Raw genomic sequence first — 20563 nt, forward strand, 5'->3', positions numbered from 1 at the left:
GGCAGCTATCTGACTTGGTGAAGACTGCCAGTCTTGCTAGTGAGATGAAGGCAGAGCTCACCATCTGCAGCTTCGTCTACAGGACCAATTGCGGACCTTTGGTACAGAGCTGAGTGGAGGGTCTGAATCAGAGGCTCAGACAGTTCTGCGACCGTGTAGGCTGCAGATTCCTCGACTTGAGCCATAGGGTGGGGGGTTTAGTGTTCCACTAAATAGGTCAGGAGGCGGCTAAATGGGTAGCAGGGGCTGTGTCGTGTGGATTGATCAGTTTTTTAGGTTAGGCAGTTTCGGGAAAGATCAAGAAGGGCTCCAGTCTCAAAGGGTACAGGGCAAAGAAACGACGAGAATCGACCCAGCAACAGTCAGTATTGTAGTTGTAAATTGTTATAGCTGTGTTGGAAAAGTACCAGAGCTTCAAGCACTGATAGAAAGCACTGAAGCTGATATTGTTATAGAAACAGAAAGCTGGCTAAAGCTGGAGATAAATTCTGCCAAAATTTTTACAGAGAGACAAACCATGTTCAGAAAGGATAGATTAAATAAAGTAGGTGGTGGTGTGTTTGTGTTTGTTGGTAGTAGTTTATCTTATAGTGAAGTTGAAACAGATAGTTCCTGTGAATTACTATAGGTAGAGGTTATACTCAACAGCCATACCAAAATAATAATTGGCCCCTTCTACCAAACCTCTGGCTCAGATGATATAATAGCTGAACGGTTCAAAGAAAACTTGAATCTCATTACAAATAAGTAGCCCACTCATACAGTTATAATTGGTGGAGACTTCAATCCACCCTCAATTTGTTGGTGAAAATACATGTTCAAAGCCGGAGAAAGACGGAAAACATCTTCCAAAATTGTACTAAATGCTTTCTCTGAGAATTACTTTGAACAATTACTTCATGAGCCCACACGAATTGTAAATGGTTGCAAAAACACACTTGACCCCTTAGCCACAAATGATCCTCATCTAATAGAGAGCGTCATGACGGATACAGGGATTAGTGAACACAAGGTCATTGTAGCAAGGCTCAAAACCATATCAACTGAAACCACTAAAAATAAGTGAAAAATACATCTATTTAAAACAGCAGTTAAAAATTCACTTGATACCTTCCTAAGAAAGTGTCTCTATTGCTTCCAAGCTAATTATGTAGGTGTAGACCAGATATGGCTCAAATTCAAAGCTACACTATCGACAGCAATAGATAGATTCATACCGCGTAAGTTAATAAGAGACGGGACTGATTCACCATGGTACACAAAACACCTCAAAACACTGTTGCAGAAGCAAAAAAAAAAAAAAGCATGCCAATTCCAGAAGAATGCAAAATCCCCAAGACTGGCTAAGATTTACAGAATCTTGAAATTTAGTGTGGACGTCAATGTGAGATGCTTTTAATAGTTTTCACAATGAAACATTGTCTCAAAATATGGTAGAAAACCCAAAGAGATTCTGGTCATATGTAAAGTACACCGGTGGCAAAAAAACAGTCAATACCATCACTGCACGATAGCGATGGAAATGTTACCGATGATGGTGCCACTAAAGCGGAGCTACTAAATACAGTTTTGCATAATTCCTTCACAAAAGAAAAGGTAATAAATATTCCAGAATTCAAAATCAGAACAGCTGTTAGCATGAGTGACAGAAAAGTAGATATCTTAGGTATTGTGAAACAAACTCAAATCACTTAAGAAAGGCACATCTTCTGGTCCAGATGGTATACTAATCAGGTTCCTTTCAGAGTATGCAGACACAATAGCGCCTTTCTTAGTAATCGTACAAAACTGCTCACTTGACGAAAGGTCTGTTCCTAAAGACCGGAAAGTAGCACAGGTCACACCAATATTCAAGAAAGGAAATAGGAGTAATCCATTGAATTAGAGACCCATACCACTGACCTCAATTTGCAGTAGGATTTTGGAGCATATACTTTAGTCGACCATTATGAATCACCTTGAAGAAAATGACTTATTGATACATATCCAACACAGATTCAGAAAATATCATTCTCGTGCAACACAGCTAGCTCTTTATTCCCAAAAAGTAATGAGTGCTGTCGACAAGGGATGCCAGAGCGATTCCATATTCCTACATTTCCACAGGGCTTTTGATACCATTCCTCACAAGTGACTATTAATCAAATTGCATGCATATGATTATTGTCTCAGTTGTGTGACTGGATTTGTGATTTCCTCTCAGAGAGGTTGCAGTTCGTAGTGATAGACGGTAAATCATCAAGTAGAATAGAAGTGATATCTGGTGTTTCGCACGGTAGTGTCATAGGCCCTCTGCTGGTCCTGATTTACATAAATGATCTAGGTGATAATCTGAGCACCACCGTTAGACTGTTTGCAGATCACGCTGTAATTTACCGTCTAGTAAAATCATCAGACAATCAATTCCAATTACAAAATGATCTAGAAATAATTTCTGTATGGTGCAAAAAGTGGCAATTGGCACTAAACAAAGAAAAGTGCGAGGTCATCCACATGGGTACTAAAGGAAATCCGATAAATTTTGGGTATACGATAAATCGCACAAATCTAAGGGCTGTCAATTCCACTAAATACATAGGAATTATAATTACAAGCAACTTCAATTGGAAAGATCACATAAATAATATTGTGGGGAAGGCGAAACAAAGACTGTGCTTTGTTGGCAGGACACTTAGAAGATGCGACAGACCCACTGAAGAGACAGCCTACATTACACTTGTCCATCCTCTGGTGGAATATTGCTGCGCGGTATGGGATACTTACCAGGTAGGATTGATGGAGGACATCGAAAGAGTGCAAGGAAGGTCAGTTCATTTTGTGTTGTTGCGCAATACGGGTGAGAGTGTCACTGATATGATACGCGAATTGGGGTGGCAGTCATTGAAATGAAGGTGGTTTACTTTGCGGCGAGATTGATTTACAAAATTTCAATCACCATCTTTCTCTTCTGAGTGCAAAAATATTTTGTTGACACCCATCTACATAGGGAGAAATGATCATCATAATAAAATAAGAGAAATCAGATCTCAAACGGAAAGATTTAGGTGTTCCTTTTTCCCATGCGCCTTTCGAGAGTGGAATGGTAGAGAAAATGGTTTGATGAACTCTCTGCCAGGCACTTCAGTGTGAATTGCAGAGTAACCATGTAGATGTAGATATAAATAATCTGTCACACTAACACTCTAAAACTACTCTGGAGCACTCCTGTACAGAGTAAGAGAAGTGTGTTAGAAGCAAGCATTTCAATTTACATTTTAAACTCTGTGCATTTATCACTGACATCTCATATTAGGGGAAGCTGTGTATAATGATAATCGGTACAATTATATTACTTCAACACATAATAAAGTGTCAGGTAAAATATAATTAAGATCTTCATTCCACCAGTTCCCTCATGGCAGTGGATCAGTTAACACACAGAAATGTCTTCCAGATATTAGTTAATTTCATTCAAAGTAATCCTCTAAGGAACATAACTGAGTTGTTGTGTTCATCTTGGAAATGTTATTATAGCCACTTTTGAAATACAAATGTTGATAAACTACTATGACATGCACAAAATTATATATTTTAAAAATATTTCACCTGAACTAAATAATTAGAACAAAATCCAGTTTTCACCATTTTCACATCAATACAGTGTGTATTTTTAAAAGGAGGAGGAGGAGGAGGAGGAGGAGGAGGAGGAGGAGGTTACATTTCAAACTAAGCAAAACATGGTCTTTTGGAATGAATATTTCATTTTTCAGCAGTGTGTGCAGTGTTTGAAGACTGTCTGTACAACTGTGATGAAGGCTTTCATTAGGAAGATTCTTAATGGATGTGTCTACACAGTAGGTTTATTATAGTTATCTTAATGACATTTATACAACCATCTTAATACACATGCAGTTATACATAGAAGACAGTTTCAGAAGGATCCTTGTTTATCTTTCTTCTATTAAAAAAACACACTTTTGTCTCATTACTGTTCATAGAATTCATCTATCTACAGGGTGCATGGCCCAACTGTCTTTCTTGATATGTTGTTGTTGTTGTTGTTGTTGTGGTCTTCAGTCCTGAGACTGGTTTGATGCAGCTCTCCATGCTACTCTATCCTGTGCAAGCTTCTTCATCTCCCAGTACTTGCTGCAACCTACATCCTTCTGAATCTGCTCAATGTATTCATCTCTTGGTCTCACTATACGATTTTTACCCTCCATGCTGCCCTCCAATGCTAAATTTGTGATCCCTTGATGCCTCAGAACATGCGCTACCAACCGGTCCCTTCTTCTTGTCAAGTTGTGCCACAAACTCCTCTTCTCCCCTATTCTACTCAATACCTCCTCATTAGTTACGTGATCTACCCATCTAATCTTCAGCATTCTTCTGTAGCACCACATTTCAAAAGCTTGTATTCTCTTCTTGTCCAAACTATTTATTGTCCATGTTTCACTTCCATACATGGCTACACTCCATACAAATACTTTCAGAAACGACTTCCTGACACTTAAATCTATACTCAATGTTAACAAATTTCTCTTCTTCAGAAACGCTTTCCTTGCCATTGCCAGTCTACATTTTATGTCCTCTCTACTCTGACCATCATCAGTTATTTTGCTCCCCAAATAGCAAAACTCCTTTACTACTTTAAGTGTCTCATTTCCTAATCTAATTCCCTCAGCATCACATGACTTAATTTGACTACATTCCATTATCCTCGTTTTGCTTTAGTTGATGTTCATCTTATATCCTCCTTTCAAGACACTGTCCATTCTGTTCAACTGCTCTTCCAAGTCCTTTGCTGTCTCTGATAGAATTACAATGTCATCGGCGAACCTCGAAGTTTTTATTTCTTCTCCATGGATTTTAATACCTACTCCGAATTTTTCTTTGTTTCCTTCACTGCTTGCTCAATATACAGATTGAATAACATCTCACATTGCATAACATCTCACATTGCATAACATCTCACTCCCTTCCCAACCACTGCTTCCCTTTCCTGTCCCTCAACACTTATAACTGCCATCTGGTTTCTGTACAAATTGTAAATAGCCTTTCGCTCCCTGTATTTTATCCCTGCTACCTTCAGAATTCGAAAGAGAGTATTCCAGTCAACATTGTCAAAAGCTTTCTCTAACTCTACAAATGCTAGAAACGTAGGTTTGCCTTTCCTTAAGCTAGCTTCTAAGATAAGTTGTAGGGTCAGTATTGCCTCACGAGTTCCAATATTTCTATGGAATCCAAACTGATCTTCCCCGAGGTCAGCTTCTACTAGTTTTTCCATTCATCTGTAAAGAATTTGCGTTAGTATTTTGCAGCTGTGACTTATTAAACTGATATTTCGGTAATTTTCACATATGTCAACACCTGCTTTCTTTGGGATTGGAATTATTATATTCTTCTTGAAGCCTGAGGGTATTTCGCCTGTTTCATATATCTTGCTCACCAGATGGTAGAGTTTTTTCAGGACTGGCTCTCCCAAGGCTGTCAGTAGTTCTAATGTAGTGTTGTCTACTCCCGGGGCCTTGTTTCGACTCAGGTCTTTCAGTGCTCTGTCAAACTCTTCACGCAGTATCATATCTCCCATTTCATCTTCATCTACATCCTCTTCCCTTTCCATAATATTGTCCTCAAGTACACCACCCTTGTATAGACCCTCTATATACTCCTTCCACCTTTCTGCTTTCCCTTCTTTGCTTAGAGCTGGGTTTCCATCTGAGCTCTTGATATTCATACAACTGGTTCTCTTTTCTCCAAGGGCCCCTTTAATTTTCCTGTAGGCAGTATCTATCTTACCCCTCATGAGATAAGCCTCTACATCCTTACATTTGTCCTCTAGCCATCCCTGCTTAGCCATTTTGCACTTCCTGTCGATCTCATTTTTGAGACGTTTGTATTCTTTTTTGCCTGCTTCATTTACTGCATTTTTGTATTTTCTCCTTTCATCAATTAAATTCATTATCTCTTCTGTTACCCAAGGATATCTAGCAGCCCTCGTCTTTTTACCTACTTGATCCTCTGCTGCATTCACTACTTCATCCCTCAAAGCTACCCATTCCTCTTCTACTGTATTTCTTTCCCCCATTCCTGTCAATTGTTCCCTTATGCTCTCCTTGAAACTCTGTACAACCTCCGGTTCTTTCAGTTTATCCAGGTCCCATCTCCTTAAATTCCCACCTTTTTGCAGTTTCTTCAGTTTTAATCTACAGTTCATAACCAATAGATTGTGGTCAGAGTCCACATCTGCCCCTGGAAATGTCTTACAATTTAAAACCTGGTTCCTAAATCTCCGTCTTACCATTATATAATCTATCTGATACCTTCTAGTATCTCCAGGATTCTTCCATGTATACAACCTTCTTTTATGATTCTTGAACCAAGTATTAGCTATGATTAAGTTGTGCTCTGTGCAAAATTCTACCAGGCAGGTTCCTCTTTCATTTCTTCCCCCAATCCATATTCACCTACTACGTTTCCTTCTCTCCCTTTTCCTACTACCGAATTCCAGTCACCCATGACTATTAAGTTTTTGTCTCCCTTCACTATCTGAATAATTTCTTTTATTTCATCATACATTTCTTCAATTTCTTTGTCATCTGCAGAGCTAGTTGGCATATAAACTTGTACTACTGTGGTAGGCGTGGGCTTCATGTCTATCTTGGCCACAATAATGCATTCACTATGCTGCTTGTAGTAGCTTACCCGCACTCCTTTTTTTTTATTCATTATTAAACCTACTCCTGCTTTACCCCTATTTGATTTTGTATTTATAGCCCTGTATTCACCTGACCAAAAGTCTTGTTCCTCCTGCCACCAAACTTCACTAATTCCCACTATATCTAACTTTAACCTATCCATTTCACTTTTTAAATTATCTAACCTACCTGCCCGATTAAGGGATCTGACATTCCACACTCCAATCCGTAGAACACCAGTTTTCTTTCTCCTGATAACGATGTCCTCCTGAGTAGTCCCCGCCCGGAGATCCGAACGGGGGGACTATTTTACCTCTGGAATATTTTACCCAAGAGGACGCCATCATCAGCTAACCATACAGTAAAGCTGCATGCCCTCGGGAAAAATTACGGCTGTAGTTGCTCCTTGCTTTCAGCCGTTCGCAGTACCAGCACACCAAGGCTGTTTTGGTTAGTGTTACAAGGCCAGATCAGTCAATCATCCAGACTGTTGCCCCTGCAACTACTGAAAAGGCTGCTGCCCCTCTTCAGGAACCACATGTTTGTCTGGCCTCTCAACAGGTACCCCTCCGTTGCGGTTGCACCTACGGTACGACTATCTGTATCGCTGAGGCACGCAAGCCTTCCCACCGATGGCAAGGTCCATGGTTCATGGATGATGTGTGTTACTCCACCTTGCAGATCACATAATGTAATAAAGCACAGAAAGTACTACATTATTATTATTATTATTATTATTATTATTATTATTATTATTATTATTATTATTATTAGATAATTTTGTTTCCAGGCAGCAAGTAAACTGTCCACAACACCCAGACAGAGTACTGCATCTTCCTAATAGACTAAAGTGTAGCATATGTTACAGAAGTTATGTGGTAATGCATGTTTCATCAACATACCTATTCACTTTTACAACACACTGATCATTTTAAATATTGTTTTGCTTTCTTTATAATATGGGCAACAAAGTAATGATTAAATGCCCTTTTTACTATGAGCCTTGTTAAGTACCCCTGTAAAACAGAGTTTAGGTCTACTATATACAGCAGTTTTGCTGAAGCAAGTAAACCGATTACAAAGTGAGGAATGGAAGCAGTAGTTCAGATGGGAGTAAGACAGCATTGTAACTTATCCCTTATGTTATTGAAACTGTATATTGAGTGAGATGTGAAGTTAGTTTGATGTTCAATGGATCATTTGTGTGATTAATAATAATGATGAGGAGTCAGTCACTTTATACCCATATCACACACTGGCATGTAAATATGGCTACATACTTACCATCTACAATGGATTTTTTGTGAAAAAGAATTAAAGTTCAGGGAGAAGAAATAAAACTTTGAGATTTACCAATGAAACTGTAATTCTGATAAAGACAAGAAAGTACTTTAAAGATTAGTTAAACAAAATAGTCTTGAAAAGAGGTTATAAAATGAACAACCACAAAAGTCAAACATGAGTAATGGAATGTACTCTTATTAAATCACATGATATTCATGGAATTAGATTAAGAAATGAGACACTAACAGCACCAGATGAGTTTTGCTAATTTGTTAGCATAGTAACTGATGATGGCTGAAGTAGAGAGTATTTAATGCAGACATTGGCAATAGTAAGAAAAGCATTTCTAAAAAAGATGAATTTGTTAACACTGAATATAAACTGAAATATCTGAACCTTTTTTCTGAAGGTATTTGTATGAAGTATAACCATGTATGGAAGTGAAATGTGGAGAATAAACATTCAGACAAGAGAAGAGAAGAGAAGCTTCTGAAATGTGGTGCTACAGAAGAATGGTCAAATTATATGGGTATACAGAATGACTAAACTGAGAAAAGTGATGCATCAGTTAGCACAATGAACTTGCATTTGGGAGGATGACAGATCGAACCCCATCAGACTGTACACATTGAAGTTTTCCTTGATTTCCCTTGATCGTTTGAAGCAAATGCCAGGATGGTTATTTTGAAAGGGCACAGCTGATTTCCTTCCCTATCCTTCCTCAGTCCAAGCTTTGTACAGTGTCTAATAATTGAGCTGTAAATAGGACATTAAACCATACTCTTTCTTTCTTCATTCCTTCCTTCCTTCCTTCCTTCCTTCCTTCAAATAACTAATTACAAGGTATTGAACTGATTTGCAAGAAAAATAAATTTGTGGCACAACTAGACTAAAAGAAGGAATTCTGGAGCTGGGAGGAAGGAGGAGAGGGGAGTAAATTGCAGAAAAAGACCAAGGTCTGAGTGAAGTATGAAGGTTCAAACGAACATAATTTACAGAAGTTACACAGACAGAAAGAGGCTTGCAGAGAATAGAGAAGGGTGGTGAAACTGCATCAAACCAATCTTCAGAGTGATGATGACAACAACCATCCACAGAGCATGTTTAAGTTAAGGAATAATATTAATGTGATAAGCATTTACATCCCACCCCTAGTTTCCTCATCATCACATTGTTTCAAACCCACAGACACTGGACTTGCATTTCAAATCAGTGGGTCTGAAACTCCCTTCTGGCCTTATAGATTTAAGTGTTCCTAAATCAGTTAAGATGAATACTAGGATGCTTCCTGTGAAAAGGACATAGTTAAGTTTGCGTGAAGACTTTATCCTGCACAAGAAATTAAACCCTAATGTTCCCTGTTCGGCACTCACAGTTCGAGAGATGATAAATATCAGCACCCTTAGTGATGGTGCTGCAAATTTTTCCTAGTTTATACAAATGAGTATAACGAAGGTACCCTTGTTGTATTTTAATTACTCTATTCAAAAACACAAGAACCACAGTGCAGGATACAGGAAGTGTTTTATGGGTGCTAAGTTCACACAAGTGATGTGGTTTATTCTAGTGTAGCTCACTAAAATGAGGTGGATTAACACCAACTAAGTTGACATTTTGATTGCAGACCACAATACAGGTTCCTCCTGTTTCCTTTCACTTTCAGCAGTTAAATAAATTAATTAAATGGACATAGGTTACAGTAGTTATGCAGAGGTAAAGAGGCTCAGACAGAATAGAGTAGGGTGGTGAAACTGTATCACACCCATCTTCAGACTGATGACCATGACAACCAAGCTGAGAGCATGTTTAAGTGACCTCACAGTAACCCCAAAAAAGAATTTTAATAGCTTAAGTACCGACAACATGAGGTTCACTCTGATTACCAAAGAAAATCTCAGTTCTGCACAATGGATCAGGTTTGACTAATCTGATACTGACTGTTTTTTCCATAATGGGTTCACCAATCCCTTCTACATTCACCATCAACATAACAGGAATAAAGTTTACAAGTACAGGTATAGGAAAATATTCCATTATGGTTTTCAACATATAAATTTATTGTATGTCACAACATTCCCTTTGCAGGATAGTTAACTTGTTATTTCTGACACATGAAAACTTTAAGTGAGTAAAGGGACACTAATTAAGCAGCATCAGAAACCAGGTAAGAAGAGTGTACCATAACTGAAATTTATGAATTCATAATCTTTCTCCTTGCCATTTAACATGAAAGTGTGCAGAAGCCACAATATAATAAATCTCCACTCATTGTTGATTTTGTATTTATTTCTGTAAATGTACACCTTCCTCCTTCCTTTCAATCACCTTAAACTAAGCTGTAAAGAAAAGTCAGTTACATCATTCATCTGTCATTAATCTAAACTAAGGTTTTTTTCCATATATTTACTGTTTATGGATTTTGTACCTTGGTAAGAATTGAAGCATCAGAAAGGCAGTCATGAACATGTTTAGACAACTTTCAAAGCTCTTAGCAAAACTAATCTGTCTCCGCTGTCAACAGCTGTCTGTTGGTGCATGAATTTAAGGAGAATATAGCATAGCAGACTTCTTCCAATGTGCAGTGTACAATTGTGACATAGTTTGTGAATTTGTAAAATTGTCTTCAAAATGCTCAAGCCAAAAATGAATTTTCTTGATTATATGCACGACATAAAAGAGTATCAAAGACTGTGTGGTATAACCACCATTTAAAATGATAGTTATGTTACATACAAAATATTAATAATTATTGCTGCCTGACTACAGCCTGCCATAACCTGAACACACATCAGTGCTCATGTAAAAGAAGCTGAACTTCATAATTCCAATAGACTGCTGCATAAGAAAATTGTTAAACTGGTAAACCATAATCCTTTTTGTGATAAAATATATGCTATATAAAGTACCAATATCAATATGGAAATTACTTGACACAGCAAAAACCTCTAAGCAACATTATATGGGAAGCATTAATTGTTAATACCCAGAGAATGAAAGTGTCAAACAGGCAGACTGCAACATTAATGCTGCATATTCGGAGATTATAAAACAAAGCTGTGTGACAGAGTGGAAGGGGTGGTTAGCTTTGTGGTTGATAATCACAAGAATTATGTGCTGGACGGTGTCAATTGTACAGTGGTAATACATTTTTGCCATACGTATGTTTGTGGCATAAAGCTGGATATTTACAAAGATATAACTACTATTTTACCTACTTCTACTCAAGAACTCACTCAGCATACAGTAGCAGTTGTCAGGTGGAAACAATTTTCACTTGCTTTTAAAAATATCTTTGTTATTTACCATACATTTTTGATAAGACTTTAATAGCTGTGCAAGTCACTTCTTACTGTCACAAAGTTAGATAACAGTCAAGACCATGTTCCTTTAGAGCACTTGACCCACTCGGGTAGCTGAGGGCATTAGCATAACATTTGCAGGGTTCGGGAAGATGAGTCTGCCGAAGATTGAATCCACCTTGTGGCAAACCAGCCAACCTGGATACAGTTTTTGGGCAGTTCCCAGTATCCACCTAGGTAAATACTGGGCTGGTACCCACATCAGATACATGCTACGTAAGCATTTAGAAAATGTTCTCACACTTGAACATGAGATTTGCATTAGATGCAGAGAGATGGGGTTACCCAGACTCCATCCAGGGAACAACTGTCACTAACATTGTTTCAGCCTTATAGCAATAATGACCCCATAGAAAAACAGGAAAGGGAAATGAGAAGAAGCAGCTTCTTTACAATACCTTATTTGTTTCAGTATTATATTCAGATTTGAAAAGATTGTTGATTGCAGATTTACTACGGAATAATACTGTGATACTCCTGTCATTATTACTAATTGCTCAAACAAAGAAAGGCCTACAAAATTTGTGGATTCAACACACAATTCTAATCTAATTCATTTGTGCAATGAATTTTGTCAGTCCAAATGAAGAATCACTGCAAAACAATCACTTCCTCAAAACATTCCTGATACACGTGGCTTCAGCCATATTACGGAGAAGACTGGGAATGGAATCTGGAAAATTACAAGAATTAATTATGTCCAAGAAATGTGACTAAAAATTATCTATCTGTTAATTTTTATTGTTTATTACATCAAAATTTTTCACAATTGCAGGAATAAATAATTGAGACAACCAAATTTCACAAAATTTTGCTACATGTTGACGCTGAAGAGTGTCCTGTTCCATCCTTATTCTGGACATTTTTAACAGTGGTGTTTTATAACATATCTGAGAATATCTCAATAAAACTCAGAAAGCACATTTCACATTCTAATTTCCATCATCTCCTCTACTGTAACCACTTTATGCTTTCAAATAACTATTCCAATGAGTTTTACATTTTGTAAACTTTGTTACAAGTTAGTCAGTAGGAGCATGTTTTAGTGGATGAAACTTCACTTGGATCTCTTCTTTGCAGTAAAAATTATGATTTTTGAAATAAATCACCAAATCGACCACCAAAATGATCATGTTCGACAATGCTGAATGTATCCTCATGTGGAGAGAGGTGGGAAGATGTAATGCACCCAAGAACATAGTCAAACATGATCATTTTGGCAGTCCATGTGTTATGGTGTATGAAGGCATAACAATGCAGAACTCCAAAACATTGGACACAGTACATTCACCCGTCAACATTATTGTGGCTTTGTATGCTTACGTCAGCAGCTCAAGGTCTTGTTCGCTCAGGACAGGATGTGTATGCTGTCATCATCAGTATTTCATCATAGTCATTGATGCATGAGTCACCAAAGTGGCATCCGATTTAAAAAAAAAAAAAAGACTTGCACCAGGTGGCCAGACTCCTCAAATGAGGACTCCCAATCACAGATGCAATAAACACAATTTAGTTTTTGGACTCTTTCCCGACATGCAACTGTTCAGCCCTAACTTCATTTTTATGGATGACAGTTAACAACCACATCAAACTGTGCATGTGGAGCTGCTCTCGGAATGAGAGGATATTCGGTGAATCAAATGGCCTGCCCATTCCCATCGAGTGCATATAGGATGCATCGGAGACACACATTGCAGCACGTCCACATGCACCAACGACCATCCAGCATTTGTCAACTGCGCTGGTGGATGAATGGAGTGTCCTACAGTGAGAACCCTTTAACAACCTTGTGGTCAGCATGGGAACACACTGCAGAGTATGCACTGCTGTCTATGGTGATCACACATCCTATTAAGAATCATGTTCCATCTTTTCTTGTAACATCCAGGGGAGCATCATGAATAGCAGTGACTTCAGTTTATTGTCTTTGAGTAAAAGTGTTATTTCTGTTTATTTTACTGCATATTTCTTTCAGTTAAATATGTTTGACATTTTACCAACTGCAGGTGGCAGTCTGAATCATTATATTAGTCTGAAATATCACGTATGCCAAGATCACTTTTAAATCTTTCTATTGATTACCAGTTTTGCCAGATCTGTGCTGTTATCATTGGATCTTGTAACACATTAACATTACTAGCCCGGTCAACATTGTATTGTTAAGTGAATGTCTGCTAAAATACATCAGCACAACATGATGTATGTTTTATATTTGTGCTGGTTTATGTTTGACGTGCTGACGTTCCTTGCTATCTTTTATTCTAAGAGACACAATGTCACAAGATCATGAACTTCTGTTAATGTGTTACAAGGTCCCATGACAACAGCCTAGATCTGTCCAGACCGGTAAGTAATAAAAAGATTTACAAGCAATTGTGGCATACCTGATATTTCAGAATAATATAACCATCCAGTTACCTTCCATACTGTACTGCAGCAGTTCTTTCTACACAGCATGTCCCTGTTTCATTAGGACTGCTTGTGTGAAATTCCACACCGCAATGTTATCTCTTGGCAAGGTATGATTCTTGAAGTTTCAGCAACAGCCGTGTCAAAGGACAAATTGCTAGTGTTGCTGTGGCAGACTTTCTGGCTGCTAAAGTAACACTGCGTGGAGGTGGAGGTGGAGCTGTGATGCAGCATCAAGTTTTATATTAATTTTTGTATTTGTGGGTGAAAAATTTTATTATACATGGTGTTCAAAAACAGTGTTAAATACTGTGAGAAGAGGTAGTATGCATCAAAACAAGAAAAAAAATGTTACAAATGGCTCTGAGCACTATGGGACTTAACGTCTGAGGTCATCATTTCCCTAGAACTTAGAGCTACTTAAACCTGACTAACCTAAGGACATCACACACATCCATGCCTGAGGCAGGATTCGAACCTGCAACCGTAGCAGTCACGCGGTTCCAGACTGTAGCGCCTAGAACTGCTCGGCCACTCCAGCCAGCTTCAAAACAAGAAAAATAACTCCAGCAAACATGGGTCCTGAAATGCATACTTTTTGCAATAAACACATGTTTACAGGTGGTGTTCAATGTGGCATCCATTCATGACAATGCACCCCTCTGCCCTCCAACGTAAGGAATGATGCACCCTTTGAAGTATATCTGGTTGCTGTTGTACATGCGTGCACGTATAGAAGAGACAGCCCTGTAGTGTCTGCACATCATTGATTGGTGTAGTGTAGATCAATTCCTTCAGGTGTCCCCATAACCAAAAGTCTAGGGGACTGAGGTCTGAGGAATGAGCATACCAAGGTATGGGGCCCCCAGATCAATCCAGCAGTCCTGGTGCACAATCATGCATGACCCACATCTGTATGCGTCGCTAAAATCGTGCAGCCTCTAGCAATGAAGGCAATACATCAATGAGAAAGTCCAGACAATGCACCCAGTTAACCTTTGTGGTAGCATGTATGGTCCTATTAATCTTTTGCCAAGTGCACCTGGTCATATGTTGATAGAGAATCAGTGTTGATGCCCTCTTTCCTTAAATGCTTGGGGACTTACATCTACCCATACATGCTGGTTGTGGAAATTCACAACACCATCTCCTGACAACCATGCCTCGTCAGTAAATAAAATCTTGGATGTTGACAGTGGTCTGCAACAGCCATTGACAGAACCGCCATCTGCCATGATGATCCTGTGGCCGTAGGGCTGAACACACTTTAGATTATACACGTACAGCAATTGATAATAAACCACCTGCCAGATAAGAGAATGACACACACTTTCTGCTGCTGCTGATCATCGCACACAGCTCCCAGATGTTTCTTCCACCAAAGGTAACACACACTCCTCCATGTCGGATGTGCAGACTGTGCGGGGCCTTCCACTGCCAGTCTTCCAAGGTGCAAGGGTATGTGTGTCCCTCAGACACTGAAAAGCCTACCAAACAGACTATCAGAGGGCACTCTGCACTGTGAATATTTTTCAGTGTGGGCTCACAGACTATGTCCATTTGCTAGACCATAGCAGAATATCAAATCCACCATTTCACTTGCCCAGTAGTAGGCTTCCATTGCTAACAAGTAATGGAAGAGAGGAAATGTAAATCTACTAAACATTTGTACATACAGACAGAGTAATAACAGTAAACATATGACTGAATACACATCTGGAAGAAGGTAAAAGACCACGATACATACCCAGAGTTGACAGTACTGTACAACATGGCTCAAAAGCACAATGAAAACTAATGTAGGCTACAACATAACTCAAACCACACAACTGACTGTTGACCACCTAATTGTAGGTAGAGCACTGTAAGTAAGATATCATAATACCATGCAGACACATTTGACAGAGTGCCAACGCTATGACTGTGCTAACATCCATAACCAAGCATCATGCCAGCCCTTCTTTTAAACATGTGTTTACCTTGGAAAGTATGGATTTCCAGACCCAAGTTTATATTCAACACTTTCTTTTGAACACGCTATATTTGACCCGAATAGAGAGAGCCAGGTTCCTGCTCACTCTTCCATGACAACACCCCAACCCACAAAGCAAAGACTGCCTATGATTTTTTTTGCCAGCAAATGGATCACAGTCCTGGATCACCCACCATATTCGCTGAATTTGACCCCAGCCAACTTCTTGATATTCCCCCAATTGAAGTTGAGAGGACAACATTACAACACATTTATGGAAGCTCCAGATAATTGCACTGCTGTACTACATGCAGTTCCAGAAAAGGACAATAATGCCCATTTCAAAACACTTTTAAAACAATGTCAGCATGTATTTAAAAGGATGAGAAAATTTTGAATAAATACAGTGAATTTGTGAACATAATCCATTACTTTTATTTTTCACAGCCACAGTTGTAACACAACTCTGATACACTGTGTGTGCAGGGTCCAAATTTCATCGAGCTATACTATGTGGCAGTGACACATCATGTGATAGTTATTTTTATCTGTAAGTTTTGCATACCATGTCTATATCAAAATGAAGTACAGCAGAGCTACCAAATCTACAGGAATGGTAAAATCCATGGGACTGACTGTAACAACACAGTGTCTCTAAAGATACAGCTTACTTTACTCAAGAGGTACGGTACAATTACAGAAAACTGAAAAATTTCCTTGACCCATTAGTAGCAAATTTTTTCAGTTGTAAATGGTAAGGGACATGAGGCAATGTGGTTGCATTTCCAACCAGAATACAGCAGAGTCATCTAACCTTTTCTGCTCTTTATCATGATGTAACTGAGACAGGATAAGTAGCACACACAAATGATGGTTTGAGGTAGACCAATATTCACTCATACTGTCTGATCATGATGGACACATTCTACATACCACTGAAGAAGGTCCAAATATCACCACATGAGATGTTTCTGCAATATGTAAATACCTCTATCAGTACTGAATAGGGCAGTTCACATTTCTGTATCATCTTCAACACATACGTTTCATTTGATCATCGACTATGAGAGAAATTTTGTTGACAATTTGTTGCATGAAGTGCTGATCCATTGTTTATACATCCAGCATATCATCTGGAAGACATGTAGTAGCAAGTTTCCACAGCCAGAATTTGTGGGTGGATGACACAATTCATGCTAGACACTAGCATCGGCTTAAGATTAACATGTTGGCTGGATATTATGTGACATCATCTGAATATGTTTGACAGTGTGGGACAGTATACAATCCAATGAGCTCATATATGTGTAGATGTGAACATAAGGAATTCTGAACACTTCCTAACAGTCTCCAAAGTCTAAACTTTAAAAATGTTCTTTGTTAATAACTCAAAATGGAAGGATTTTTGAATGTAGGTTATTATATACCTCTTCCCTTGATTTGGTGTGAGGAATTTGAATCAGTTTGTGAAAGTATTTATGATACATTTTGTTTAAGCAAGAGATCTGTGTGTGGTGCAGTACTTGCCTTCACATTTAATACCCATATTGCAATTAAGGTATGTTTTCAACTGGGACACATCCTGTCAGCCAATGTATGTGTTGAAGTGAATCTACCACAGGAAAACACTGCAAAAATACCTTCCAAGAAGCAAATGCTGTTCACTTGTATGAAATCTGTCCTTCAGAGTGGGTGCTTTGCTCATTGTGTGGTGGTGGTGGTGATTTGTAAATAGCTAGAAAGCACTGCAAATATTGACAATAAATAACACACACTTCATTTCAAAATTATTTACATAAAATTAGGAAAAATGACTGCCCATTCAAACTAGAAGAAACTTTTTAAGTGTGGAAAACAGCACAATAAAACACTGAAGAAAGACTCACTATGTAGTTATCACAGTTATTGAGGATTTGAAGGTCACAATAAAAGTAAAACGAGCAACATGACGGGCTTGTTTGTAGTAGGTAATTTGTTATAAATATTACAGACACCTGAAGAACCAAAGATGTTGAAGGTTAAGACAAGGATAACTGTTACCTGGAAAATTTGTGGGGGAATCTGGAAGTAGTGAATACCAGATATGCACTATAAGAAGACTTATACACAAAGAAGAAAAATTCTTGTATGAAGCACTGACATTTCAAACATTAAAACATAGAACTAGTAATGGACTTGTACCTCCAATCAGAGGTGCCACACAATTTTTCCAGTTGAGAGAGCGAGAGGGAACTCCAATAAATTTGTGTGGAACTACTATTTATTGTTTGACATAAGTTTAACATATTTGCACAAAAGTATGTTGGAAATCTAATACTGTATCTTTAATTCCACAAGGCTAGGACCTCCAGTTCCAGAATAAAGAACAATGTATAAAACTAACTTGATGTTTTAGCAATGGAAAATCCAGGATGGAACGTAACGATATTATGAAAGGATAGTTGTTACTCACCGTAGAGTGGAGCAGCATCTCCACTATATAGTGAGTAGCAACTATCCTTTTCATAATATTGTAATCTGATATTTTTGTTTTTTACACGACCGAATTGTCACACATCGATGGAAAGGTTTATTACCATTAAGTACAAGTAAAGTTCATTAGTTTCATGTTCCGAGGATCATTTGCGTGATAAACTTGTAGTGATATGGAATGTGGTATGTCACATTCCCATCACAAATTAATTTGTAAATATGACTACATGCTGAACTCTTTTTAAACTTTTTATTACGTTTTTAAACATCTACAGATGTGAGTTAGTAATACCTACCCTCCACCTTTTACACATTACATTAATAGAATTTTTTTACAGAACAGGTGTTGTCAAGGAGAAACTTCCTTATTTTGTTTTCAAATTTCTTTTGCTGTAAGTCAGACATTTTAAATCACTGGGTAAGTGATCAAATATTTTAGTTGCAGCATTGTACACACCTTTTTGTGCTGAAGACAACCTTAAAGTGTAGTAATGAAGGAAATTTTTCCTTCTGGTATTATAATTATGTGCAATATCATTCCCTTTAAACTGCAGTGGACTATTTATAATGAACTGCATGAGGGAATAAATACACGGTGAAGTGGTAGCCAGTATGTGACACTCCTTAAACAGATGTCCACAAGATGATCACGAGTGAGCACCACACACTATTCCTAAAGCACATTTTTTAGCAATGCAGACTTCCTTTCTTAATGATGAGTTACCCCAGAAGGCTATTCCATATGACATTATTGAATGAAAATATAAAAAAAATATGTCGACTTACTGATTCGTCTCTCCCAAAAATTTACAATGACCACAGGGTTATGTAAGTTACATACAAAACATTACACTATCAGCTTCCTCATGCAGAATTAATTTAGGAAAAGATTGAGTTGTTACGTATGATAAAACATAACACAAATTCAGAAACGATGAGATAAGATTTTGTGGTGATCAGCACAAAGAAGTGTGTGCTTGTGAATTAATACTGAAAAATAGTTCGCTTTTAACTGCAACTGTATATAAATCCCTATTGGGAAATTTGTAACTGTGTATGAGAAATCTGGATTCCTTACTATGCTATAAGACAGCAGCAAGCAGTTAATAGTCTCCGGCGACTTCAGTGTAGATTTTCTAAAGGATTCTGAAAGGAAAAATGATCTGGAAACCTTACTTGGAGCCTAAAATTTTATCTCAGTAACTAACATTCCAGCACAAGAAGCAGAAGACAGTTGGACCTTAATTGACAATATTTTCTTTAAAGCAAGAAAATAACTGTGTACATCTTAACAAATGCTCTTTTAGATAATGATGCACAGTTAGTTAGGACGAATAATATAGTGCCTTACAGCATCGATATTCAGTGAAAATCGGTTGGAATAATTCATGACTCCAGACCAAATGTTTTTAAGAATGATTTACAAGAGATGACTTGGGATGTACTTTATAATGAACCAAATGCTGACATAAAATTTAATCCATTCCACAATAAAGTCATATAATTATTTCAAAATAGCTTTCCACATAGCCAGAAAGAACATTAAACAGCCATGTAAAAAACTGTGGATGACAAGAGGAATTAAAGTATCTTGTGCAAGGAAAAGGGAAATGTACCCATTGGCAAGAACAAAGAGATTTCATTCAATATTTGCACAATACAAAAACTACTCAAAATTACTAAGAAAAGTTATTAAAAATTCAAGGAACATGCACATTATGTTGGAAATTGGTAATTCTGACAACAGAGTTAAGGCTATATGGAATGTAGTGAAACGAGACAGGACAACCAGTCACAGAATTGTACATCATCACTACTGAAGTAAATGGAAAGACTAAATGGTGAGTCACAGGTAGAAAATATGTTTAATACTAACTTATTAAATACAGTAGAAAGTACAGGGACAAGCAGTTCAAGGGAAAATTCACAGCACTATTTGAAAAAGCAACCCACATAGAATTCTATCAAATGGATGTATCACCAACTTCTCCTTCTGAAATTAAGAAAATTATACACTCACTCAAAATTAAAAATTCATTTGGATTTGATGGTCGTTACAATAGAGTGCTGAAGATTTGTTCCCATATCATAAGCCCCATCTTATCTGAAATATGTAATGCATGACTATTGAAAGGCACTTTTCCACAGAAACTGAAATATTCCATTGACAAACCTCTCTGTAAGAAAGGTGATTGATCAGATGTCAGCAGTTAATGACCTGGTCCACTGCTGCCATTTTCCAAAATTTCAGAGAAGGTGGTGTATTCCAGAATAGTATCTTACCTAATCGACAATAATGTCCACAGCAAACACGAATTTGGATTTTAGAAGATCTGCTTCACTGAAAATGCCATTTACATGTTCACTCACCAAATTTTACAAGCATTAAA

This window comes from Schistocerca cancellata, chromosome 4 (assembly GCF_023864275.1).
Source record: "Schistocerca cancellata isolate TAMUIC-IGC-003103 chromosome 4, iqSchCanc2.1, whole genome shotgun sequence".
In the NCBI taxonomy this organism is placed as follows: Eukaryota; Metazoa; Arthropoda; class Insecta; order Orthoptera; family Acrididae; genus Schistocerca; species Schistocerca cancellata.